A 12,379-nucleotide genomic window follows, 5' to 3' on the forward strand; every position below is an offset into this window, starting at 1 on the left:
ATAACAGCTGTGTCTTACTAGTACTCACGTACGGGGTAGAAACCTGGAGGCTTACAGAAAGGGTTCTACTTAAATTGAGGACGACGCAACGAGCTATGGAAAGAAGAATGATAGGTGTAACGTTAAGGGATAAGAAAAGAGCAGATTGGGTGAGGAAACAAACGCGAGTTAATGATATCTTAGTTGAAATCAAGAAAAAGAAATGGGGGGGGGGGCATGGGCAGGACATGTAATGAGGAGGGATGATAACCGATGGTCATTAAGGGTTGCAGACTGGATTCCAAGGGAAGGGAAACGTAGCAGGGGGTGGCAGAAAGTTAGGTGGGCGGATGACATTAAGACGTTTGCAGGGACAACATGGCCACAGTTAGTACATGGCCGGGGTAGTTGGGGAAGTATGGGAGAGGCCTTTGCCCTGCAGTGGGCGTAACTAGGCTGATGATGATTATGAATGTAGTGAGAAGCTCTATGGCCACAACTGCGGTGGTAGTCCGCGAAAAGGCAACGAGCGCCTCTCATGGCGAACGCCTGCAATTTAGATCACTTGCTGCGGCCTCTGAGATTAACACGGCGTCTGTTGCCGTCTCGGAGGCTTGCGATAACGCTCGCTAACAAACGCCCGCGCATATGCCGGCGGATGCATTCAGCCGCCGCTGCCACATCCGTCGGAAGTTGAAAGGCAACGAGCGCCGCCTCACGGAATTTATGCTAAAGCGAGCAACGTGGCGAGCATCTAGTAAAGGAGGCATTGCTCGTTGCTGCTAGTGGCGCATGCGCAGTAGTGACTAGAAAGCGAGAGAGAGAGAGAGAGAAATAATATCCGTGGCGAGGCGGGCGTTTTGACGTCATGTGCCTCCTCGGAGCACCGCCACGGCGAAATCTCAAGTTTCGCTTTGAAACTTCCCTCGTTTTGAGAGTATTTACATAAATGTCCAGGAGGGCTGCCGCGTGGTTTTTTTATTGAGCGCCGTAAGCGAAAGCGAAACCTATGAGGAGCGCGCCGCGTGATTCTTCATACTACGCAAGGGAGGCGCTTCCGAGAGATGGCGACTCTGCAAGTCCTCGCCCCCAATAGCATACTGCAATCGATAGTTCTGCTTTCTCGCTCTCATTGAAACAACAGTGCCTCCATGACGGCTACTTATTAACCCACATTTTAGAAATATTCGTTTTGAATCAGAACGCTGGTGACTTTGCGGTGTTCGTGGAACTCTGTGCCGACTGCGTCAGGTTTGTATAAGCCTTACTCCGCGAGGCGTATGGTAGGGCAGCGATAAAAGCTTTACTTATGTTACCGTCGCTAAATTTGCATGCTAACCGAAGCGGCTTTGCGTCTTACTATATGGCTCCATTCATTGGCGCCCCACAGTTATAGAATTTTGCAAAAGGTGCAACAGTGAAGTATGTGTTGCATTAATTGTGTGTTGAATTGGAGTTCTGAAGGCCGCTCCTTAACACAACAGGCTCTCAGTCTGTGCCGTTGATAATTTGTTTTTGGTACTTAGTGTCGTATATTTGACAATGTGCAATGCACTTACCATTTTCCGTGTTCAACACAGTTTAGTTTTCTGAGTTATGTAACCTTTAGGTACGATGTCGCCAGCATGCTCGGTCGGGTGGTGGTTCTCCGGCGGCGATCGCTGGTTCTTTGAGCAAGAGGGACGGAAGTTCATTGTTCTATGGAGAGACGTCGCGAGTCGTGCCGGCCAATCCGTAGAGCGTCGGGTCTCTCCCGACCGGATCTGTGGTGCGCGGCGTTCTGCGCGCGAAATATGCGAGGTACAACGAGCAGCTGTTTGAGCCCGGCGATCAGAGCTAACGTGCCAGAGTCGAGGCATTAGCTTTATCGATTGCGTTTTGACTGCTTCTGGGGGGAACTGAAACGGGGCGGCCCATGGGTTCTGGCCGCCGAGAACGCAGCTGGACAGCTGGAGTGTTCGTAAATTGACGCGTGTCCTCAAGTTACTCTCATAGGCAGGATCCCTGGTCCGTATACCTTTGCTCAGGGGAATTTGGCGATGGCTACTTGTGCTCGCGATTCAGGGCGCGCACGCTTTTCAGATTTTTTCCTCCAAACTCTTCCGCTGCTGACTAGGCTTTATTTTGAAATGCGGCCAGAGATAGAGCTATGTCGTCGCGCAAAATTATATTCGCGACCTAAATGATTGCTTGAACATAGAGAGGTTATGGCTTGAATCGAGGGAGCGCAAAAAGCACGTTCGATAATAGTGAGGGTCATGTCATGCGTTCATGGCGTGGTGGTGATGTTTTGTCAGAACTGGGAGTAAACTAAACAATGGTTCATTCAAAAAGCACAAGTTGGGATGGGAATCATCTGAGATTAGGGGAGCATTTGGTAAATGTCACGGAGGAGAAGGTCAGTTTTTGTCAATGAAAATGAAAGATTTCTATGAAAAATGCTTAGGATTGGAGGCAATGAACAGCGTAACTGCCCGAAGCTTTACAACAAGAGCGCAATCAAGGCAGTTTGTCACTACCAGAACAGCTTCCTGTATTGTTGCTTGAGGTCCTTTGACAGTGTGTGACTTGAGTGGTGTGTGTGGCAATGACAGTGAGACAGTTGAGCATACTGTACCGGAGTGCAAAATAGCTGTGCTCCCTGCATTCTCATAATAGGCTTTACAGCTGGACAAGTTTGTACGAACTGCTTGGATTAATCTTTCTAACCAATCTATTTTCCACATGCAGTGCAAGAAAACGAAACATGCTGTTGTTTTCCAACATGGCACTTCGCTGTATATTAAGTAAGGTTTATTTTTTTTCTCCATATAAACTAGATTATAAATCTGTGAGCACCTGTTCATTCTTTTTCCTTGCTACATTATTTCTACCAATGCTTTCCCATAAGCCTTTGCAAACTCTGATCGACTCCAGCACTGGCTCTGACGTTGTGACAAGGGCAGCGGAGTGGATTGCAAGTGGTGCCTCAGGCACCACAGGGCGAAGCAGCTCACTCAAAACCAGCACTCAATGCTTCAGTATTTCTTGCCTTCTTTGATCTGGTTACAAAGGATGGATCGACAGCATAGGAGCGTCACATTCTTTGTGGAGGCATGAGTGTCCTTGCCCGCCTTTGGAATTTTCAGGCCATGGGCCCAAACATCATTGGCTGATTTTCAAGAAGCTGAGGGCTTGCATGCTGCAGGCAAAACTTGGACAAAAAATTGGTCGCCATCTTGAATGTGTGGCAAGCACGGTTAAGAAGGCAGTGGCACTTTTGTTTCCATGCTGTTTACCTGCTGCACATGGAAGTGGGAGACAATTAGCAGCTAGGGCAATTAGTTGGTTCTTTGACCGAATGTGCAGAGACATGGAAGTGAAAATGCATTATGGTGAGACAGGTCAGACTACGGGACAGGTGACAATGGACAGGGCAATGTTTGATATTTTACCGCGTTTCTGTGCCTGCCGGCAAAATCACTTGCAGATAGCGGGGGGCCCTTTGCGTCCTCTGCCTTATAAACTGTGTCACTTTGAATAAAGACTCTGCTCGTACCTGTCCGTTTTCACCTGTCCTGTTGTCTGCGCTGTTTCTCGATAACGTATGTAAACCAACTAGTCCACCTAAGAACCCTTGTGCAAAAATGCATATTTTCTAAGAAACAGTTGTAACTTGATTACCTTGTTTACATTATTTTTTTTTAAATATATACTCCATACTCTCCTAGTTAGGGGCCTTTGGCACGTTGCCCCTCATGCATGCAAGGCATAATTTCCCTCTGAGCAGGTACTTCTCAAAATCAAAGTTTTAACTGTTTACTTGCTCAATTTTGTCTAGCCTTCTGGAAGGAAAGCATTCCTCGAGACAATTTTGATGTTTTTCTGGAGAGCCTCTGAAGTGCCCTTTCTAGCATAGCATAAAAGAAAAGGAATAAAACAAAAGAGATGGTGTTGTGTTTGATCTCCAGAACTATGAAGCTTTCTTTGTGATGTATGGGTTGTAGCTTATGCGCTACTTTGAAGTGAATTCTCCCTTTTGAGAAATATTTTCAATCTTTCTGCAGAACTGACTTGTGACTGTGCATGTACCGTCCACTTCTACTTCTGTTGTCCGTGTGTCTTTAGCAAAACACCCCCCTTTTTACAAAATTAACATCCACCATCTAGCCCAACTTGCCACTCTACTGCCCTACTGTGCGAGAATGTTTCGAGGTTGTTGTTCTACACAGGTCCCTATTAAGCAGATGGTGACTAAAAGAACCTCAGTAATCGCACAGAGGTAACACATGATTTGCCACTGTACAAAGACAGCTCTTTGCTGCCAAACACAAAATTTTGTCTCTCTTACTGCCAGGGCTATTTCACACACATCCAACATGCACCACTGTATAGTTTTTCAATATGTCTGGTCTGCTCTTGTTCTCTGTGTATGGGGAGACTTGTACTGTGCAGGAGCTAAATTTTCTACAGTGTGATGCCATGAAATGCATTACAATTAAATAGGAACATGAAAAGAAAATATTCTTGGGACGCTGTGTTATATCACGCAAACGAGATGGTTCATTTATTTGGTGTTGTAGATCTGGGGTCTTCAAACTTTTTTGCCAAAGGGCTGGATTGCTCACCAGTGGTGGTGTTGAGGGCTGGATGATAAAGAAAAAAATGAATATTTGTGTACATAAATTTGAAAACATAGTAATCATTAGTGCAACAACATCAAACTGGTTTTGTAGAAAAACCAGTTATCTGATTATTTGATTCATTGGTTATTCGAATTTGAAAACCAGATAACTGGAGTGATCGGTTATTCGGTTGGTTATTAGGTCATTAGTAACCGGCTATTCGGATACCCTGGTATTTGTTCATCTGTACTTTTGCCCAAATTACCTCTCTCACTCTCAATTATTTGTAGTTAGTTTTGCAAACGCTTGTACGGGCCAGATATCCTATCTCGTTAACCTCCTTACCTTTCGTTCGTTAAATTTATCTTTCTGAATTGCTGTGCTCTCTAAAATAGTACTACAGTTTTTCCCCCTCAAATTATTCCAAGCGCCAGCTATTTTAGTCAAAGCACCAGTCAGTTTAATCCCAGCGCCAAATAATGTATACTACTCGCCACATATTTTAATCCTAACGCCAATGAATTTAATCCAAAGCTGCATTTGCGGAGATGTTATAGCAGTTCAAAACAAAAACGAAATGCTATAATTTTGCGCTGACCAAACAGCTTTCTTGAAGAGCATAGTCATGGGACTACAAAACTGCTTTTCGCGTGTGGTATATCATCGACATATTGCACTGATATGGACATTATATTACTGCCGTGAACATGTTATGCAAAACCTAGCTATTTGATGTCTTTGGTGACATGCATTAAAACAAAGGGGCATCCAGCAGCAAACTGTTGATTCGTAAGCTGATAAAAACAGGCTGAAAAGAGCATTACGTGACCTCTCATCATTTCGTTTTCTACAAGGCCCGTTGACATAGATATCAAATGAACAGGCTTCGAACAATCTCTGCAATTATAACCACGTAACGCATCTGAGATCACGTGGAAACAGGGGAGCTTGGGATCTCACGTAACATTCACCAGCATAGCTCTGATTCTCAACCATATTGACATGGATATCAAGCGATCTGGCTTCAAAGGAGCTCTGTGATAGTACCCACGAAGGGTACGCTAGACCACCAGGTGAAGGATGTCACGTGACCTGGCGTAACGTTCGGAAGCCCACATCTGATTCACAAACACAGTGAAATGGGTGTCAAACGAACGGGAATCACAAGAGCTTTGCGATGGTACACACATAGCGAACGTCAAATCATGTGGGAGACTCTGTCCTGTGACCTCACGTATATTTCGCTGGCCCATGCGTGATTCCCAGTCACACTGACATGGATATCAAATGTTCGGACTTCGAACAAGGTCTGCAATGGTACGCACTTCGCCTACTTCAGACCACGTGGAAAAGAGTCATGTGACATCACGTAACTCTAGCCAGACCATGCGTAATTACCAATCATGCCGACATGGATATCTAACGAACAGGAAAATCAAAAGCTATGCAATGGTACACACATAGTGAACGTCAAACTACGTGGGAAACGGTGTCACGTGACAGCGTATCTTTCACCAGGCTCATGGGTCATTCCCAACTATACTGACATGGATATCAAACCAACCGGCTTCGAAGAAGCTGCGCGACAGCAAGCACATCGCATACTTCAGATCACGAGAAAAAGAGTCACGTAACATCAGGTAACTTTCGCAAGCCCATGGTTAATTTACAACCATGCCGACGTAGATATCAAACGAACCCGAAAATCTAAAGCTATGCGGTGGTACCCACGTCGCGAACCTCAGACAGCCGGCGAAGGATACCATGTGACCCCACATAACTTTCGCGTGCCCATGGGTGTTTCGCAATCATATTTTAAATTTATTTTAACTTCCTTATTCTTGAATATTATACGAACTAGCTTTGAAGACGTTCTGCAATGGTTGAACATATTGAAGGGGCAGCGCAAAAAAACGACGACAGAAGGCAGGAACACACAGGACAGCGCTGAACTCACAACTAACTTTATTCGAAGGCATACATACACTTAAGTACACAACCCATAGCCACGTGCTCTCCCATCCATGGCGTCATTATCAGTGCGCAGGCAAAAAAACACGCGAAACCATTTAATCTAATACTACGTTATGGAGCTGCTTAAAAATTCAAATTCACTATCATGCAAATTTATCGATGGCATGCTTACACAGCGCGACCCTTTTTTTCTGATATAGAAGGCCTCAATAATCTCCCTCGTAGTCTGATTTTTGTGCGTGGAAAGTATTGTGGTGTCTTTATATATTGGAGTGCACCCATGCTCAGAGCAATGCCGCGCGACATGCGAGTAGGCATTACCCGTTAGTGAGCGCCTATGTTCAGACAATCTAATATTGAGGCAACGTCCTGTTTGACCGATATATACGTGACCGCAGGAAAATGGAAGTTCGTACACAACTCCCATTCTACAGCGCACAAACGGGGACAAATGCTTAACAGTACAGCCTTTCCCAGCATGAGTGGAGGCAGCCTGGGCCAATTTCCTATCGATCTTACCACAAATTTTGATCAACTTGTTAGGGGCAGAAAAAACAACCTTTATATCAAATCTGCCTGCTACATTCCTGAGATTATGGGATAGTTTATGCACATATGGAATTACAACCAGTTTTTTCTTCTTGTCAGCAGGCTCTGGATTATTCATTCTTGAGGGTGCTCCTAATTTCACACGTTTAACCAGTTTCTGTACTGTCATGCGGATAGCATCCTCTCGAAAACCTGCCGCTCTCAAACGCTCCAGTTGTGTTAAGAAACTCTTAGACGTCTTGTGAAAACACGATTTCGAAAGTGCGGAAAATAAAACCGAAAACGCAATGCCGTTTTTTACAACCTTGGAATGTGCGGAGTGAAAATTTGTTGTTGAATGGAAAGGAAATTTATACCGACAAAAATCTGGCATTTGCATTGGCTCCAAGGTTGCACCGGTACTAACTAACATTTTCCTAGGTAGCGTAGACAGAAATATAGAAAGTAACTTAGATGACCGAACATTGAAAGTGTTAAGATATGTTGATGATTTTCTCATCTTTGTGAAGAGTACTCATCTCCAACAAATGATTCATAATGTACTTCAAATATTCCACAAATGTGGCTCAGGACTAGTTTTCACACATGAAGTGCCGGATAAGAACGAATTACAATTTTTAGATACGAGGCTCAACTTAACTGATACGCATGTGTGCTGGATGTATTGCCCAAGGTCAGAAAAACCAATTTTAAATTTTCACTCCGCACATTCCAAGGTTGTAAAAAACGGCATTGCGTTTTTCGGTTTTATTTTCCGCACTTTCGAAATCGTGTTTTCACAAGATGTCTAAGAGTTTCTTAACACAACTGGAGCGTTTGAGAGCGGCAGGTTTTCGAGAGGATGCTATCCGCATGACAGTACAGAAACTGGTTAAACGTGTGAAATTAGGAGCACCCTCAAGAATGAATAATCCAGAGCCTGCTGACAAGAAGAAAAAACTGGTTGTAATTCCATATGTGCATAAACTATCCCATAATCTCAGGAATGTAGCAGGCAGATTTGATATAAAGGTTGTTTTTTCTGCCCCTAACAAGTTGATCAAAATTTGTGGTAAGATCGATAGGAAATTGGCCCAGGCTGCCTCCACTCATGCTGGGAAAGGCTGTACTGTTAAGCATTTGTCCCCGTTTGTGCGCTGTAGAATGGGAGTTGTGTACGAACTTCCATTTTCCTGCGGTCACGTATATATCGGTCAAACAGGACGTTGCCTCAATATTAGATTGTCTGAACATAGGCGCTCACTAACGGGTAATGCCTACTCGCATGTCGCGCGGCATTGCTCTGAGCATGGGTGCACTCCAATATATAAAGACACCACAATACTTTCCACGCACAAAAATCAGACTACGAGGGAGATTATTGAGGCCTTCTATATCAGAAAAAAAGGGTCGCGCTGTGTAAGCATGCCATCGATAAATTTGCATGATAGTGAATTTGAATTTTTAAGCAGCTCCATAACGTAGTATTAGATTAAATGGTTTCGCGTGTTTTTTTGCCTGCGCACTGATAATGACGCCATGGATGGGAGAGCACGTGGCTATGGGTTGTGTACTTAAGTGTATGTATGCCTTCGAATAAAGTTAGTTGTGAGTTCAGCGCTGTCCTGTGTGTTCCTGCCTTCTGTCGTCGTTTTTTTTCGCTGCCCCTTCAATATGTTCAACCAGTACCAACTCGCCCAAATGTCGATCCTTCTGCAATGGTACCTACGAAGACCATGTCAGACCACATGTTAAAGAATGTCACGTGCCCTCATGGGACCGGTGATTCACAAACATAGACGTCACCGGACAGGGTTTCGGCGACCTTCAACGGCGTCTACTTGGAGTTCGAACCAGATTGAGCATCATCAGAGAGGGTCCGGCAGGAAAGACAATATGATGTAAAAGCAAATATAAGAAGTTTAATGCATCATTATGGGTGAGCGAATGTTCTGCGTGCGTGCCCCTACATGCATGGACAGAGATCTGTTTGTGGCGTCTCGCCTACCTCCTTATACGCTACACCAGTTCGGCAACTTCACTCTCTCTTGCTCCCTGGTTGAGGGCCTTGTCACCACACTAGTCAGCCCACACATTATTAATATTAGTATTATTAGGTATGGAAACACACACAAAAAAAAACAGGGAGGGAGCAACCTGACAACTGTGACCGAGAGGGGCACAACACCTGCCTACTCCTTCGCGAGGAGGGAATGAAAAGAGAAGAGAAGAAGATAGGAAGCGAAGAAATAAGAAAATACGAAATAAACAAATGACAGAGACACGAAAAACAGATTAATACGGAGAAAAGCCACTCACTTGCAATCCACACACAGGAATATGAGGAAATACCACTCACTGGTGTGGTGGGGAGCATAGGTCACGTCGCGTCAACACATTGGTCAATCCACTGGGCAACCCGCATAGAGGAATTCGAAGCGATACTACTCCCTGGCATAGAGGGAGAGAATGTAGGACAATGGAGAGTGGGATTTGCTCTGGTGCATAATCCTGTCTCACACCCCCAATGGACAAGTCTTTTCATGTTGAGGAGCGTGACGAGCAGGCACGTCGTCTCGGGCGCTTGGCATCCGTTCCATTCATAGCCGCACACAGTGAATCGTAACAACATGCAAACTAAATGCACGGAAATTAAACAGCCAGTGCGTCTTTTGCCACGCAACACCACTTAAACAGAGGTGAAAAGCACGTCACGGGACTTCACGTAACTCTGCATTGAAGTGACTGCTGAACTGATTGACGTAGATTTCACGGCGAGAGGAATTTACCTTGAAAGCCATGTGGTACTGATAGAAGAAATGAAATGGGAAAGCTTGCCATATTTTTTTTCTTTCCTCACACACACACAGGAAGCCTGAAATACTTGCAAATTCTTGCTTCGGTAGTTGCTCTCACATTAACGATGCTATCGAATTATTGTTATGGACTCGTTGCTGGGAACGCTGGGCTGCTTTGTGCGTTATCACTGCACAAAATTTCTTACTATGTGAAAAAAGGTACACACCTTTCTGAACCCTGGGTGAGCAGAAGCACAACTAGGCGTAATAGATAATAACACTCATTTCTATATATTTAAAAAAAATATTTGCCATGTGACTTTGGATTGAACAGGTTGAGTGCCAGCTTTCACCAGAATTCGCCACTCAACGGAACGGAATATGTGAACAGAATAGAATCGACGACAGTTATCTTGGTACTATTTCTCTATGTCAGCCAACGCAATGCTTGAACTTATGTAGCATTGTACTATATCTTTCGTAATTTTTTATAACATTTCAGTTCGCCATCTTTATCTATATGCACGCTTTGTGATGCACTGATGTGTGCAAATAGCAAGAAAGTGTCATATCATAGCACACTATGCACATCAAAAGGATACAAGTCAGAGAATCTTCTTACCTGCAATGCTGTGCTTTCTCATGACAACATTTCGAGATTTCTCCGCAGCACATCTGGCTCATTTGGGGCAACTTGCTCAGTTAACCAACGTGCGCGAAAAAATAGAGTGGCATTTATGCAACAATCAACTTGGCAGGCACCACCGAGCTTTAGCAAACATGTTTACCTAACATGTCTATATCAAATTATTATTGCTTACCACGACTGCCTGAGCTTCCTAACATCTTCATTTCCCAACAACGAAACCCTATTTCTGGGGTGAGGGTGATGTTTGCGAATGGAAGTGGAAGAAAAAATGAATAAATTTCACTAGCACGTAATGCATTCGCGATGGTTGCAAACATTTGCCTTGAAGATTCTGACTTAGCCTGCAGTAATTACGCACAATGTAGCACAGCATCTGGAGGAATGAGACCATTACAACTATTCGATAGCATAGTTAATGTGTGAACAGCAACTACCAAAACCAGAATTTGCAAGTATTTCAGTCCTGCGTGTGTGCGAGGAAACAAAACAATAATGGCAAGGATTACCAATTCATGGCACCTTCAAAGTGACATTAAAATTAAAAGCACCGCAAATAGTTATACACATGAAGTCAAATCTAGCTTCACTTGCACAAGTTCGGATGTGATTTATGTGCTTGAATGTTCCTTCTGTAAGAAACAATATATAGGTGAAACAGGACAATCAATGAACGTCAGATTAAACGGACATCGCGCGTACACAGCTAAAAAGCTTCCCAAAGCCGTCGCCGAGCATTTCAACCAACCGGGTCATAACTTTGATGAACTTAAACTCTACATCTTACAGTCAAATTTCCTTTCTGAACGAGAAAGAAAATACAGAGAATCATACCTTATCCATAAGTTCAAGACATTGCAACCAATAGGCATAAACGTTTCAAAGGGAGCTTTAGAATCTATTCGCTATGCTAAACCTCAAGCTATAGGCAACAACACTTAGTTTGATTTCTTGGCGTATCCCCCCCCCCTTTTCTTTTCCCCTTTCCTTCCTTTTTTTTCAGCCGGCGTGTCAGACGCCCTTGACACGCCGGCTAATGCGTGTGTGTTGACAGACTGGGGTGGGGGGGGGGGGTCCTGGCTTTGACCTTGTACACAGTGTTCCTTTACTCTCAATTCGACATGCTAACACATTTTCCCTCGTTTCCGCGTCCTCCCGCCTCACACCCCCTCCCCTTTAGAAGAACCCCACCTATATATACTGTGGCGAAGAAAGCATATGTCTCCTTGAAGAAGACAAGTCCACTTGTCGAAATGTTGGCTCCTGCATTCACCTTGTTCACGTTTTGCTCATCAGTACCACATCACTTTCAAGGTAAATTCCGCTCGCCGTGATATCCACGGCAATCGATTCAGCAGTTTACGTGATTTACGCAGATTTACGTGAAGTCACATGACACACGTATCACCTCCGTTTTCATGGTGCTGTGTGGCAAAATTCACACTGGCTGTTCGATTCCCATTTGTTTAGTATACATACCAGTACGTCTGTGAATCACCCAATGACTGGAGAAAGCCTCGTGAGGTTACATAACACTCCTCACATAGTCTGATGTACCCATTATGGGATCACCATTGCAGAGCCTCTTGGAAGCCAGTTCATATGCCATCCCTGTCGATATGGTTGAGAAGCATCTATGGGCCTGTGAAAGTGATGTGAGGTCACGTGATACCCTTCACACCTGCTCTGAGGTTCGCTATGTGGGCACCACAGCATAGCTTTCTCGATTCCAGTTAGCTTGATATTCATGTTGGGGTGGTTGGAAATCGCCCATGGTCTGGCTAAAGTTATGTGATGTTATGTGACTCTTTTCCATGTGGTCTGAAGTACGCGAAGTCCGTACCATCGCA

At 44.4% G+C, this 12,379-nt stretch overlaps 1 protein-coding gene across 2 annotated transcripts in view; it reads left to right on the forward strand.

Annotated features, from left to right (window-relative positions):
• The first annotated feature begins 1,051 nt into the window (after nt 1-1,051).
• LOC142586048 (intermembrane lipid transfer protein VPS13A-like) overlaps nt 1,052-12,379 on the forward strand; it is a 935,034-nt gene continuing 923,706 nt past the window's right edge. For both annotated transcript variants that reach the window (XM_075697293.1, XM_075697294.1), the window contains exons 1-2: nt 1,052-1,230; nt 2,710-2,765. The gene's annotated coding sequence lies outside the window, so the exon portion shown is untranslated. The remainder of the gene's footprint in view (nt 1,231-2,709; nt 2,766-12,379) is intronic.

This window comes from Dermacentor variabilis, chromosome 6 (assembly GCF_050947875.1).
Source record: "Dermacentor variabilis isolate Ectoservices chromosome 6, ASM5094787v1, whole genome shotgun sequence".
In the NCBI taxonomy this organism is placed as follows: Eukaryota; Metazoa; Arthropoda; class Arachnida; order Ixodida; family Ixodidae; genus Dermacentor; species Dermacentor variabilis.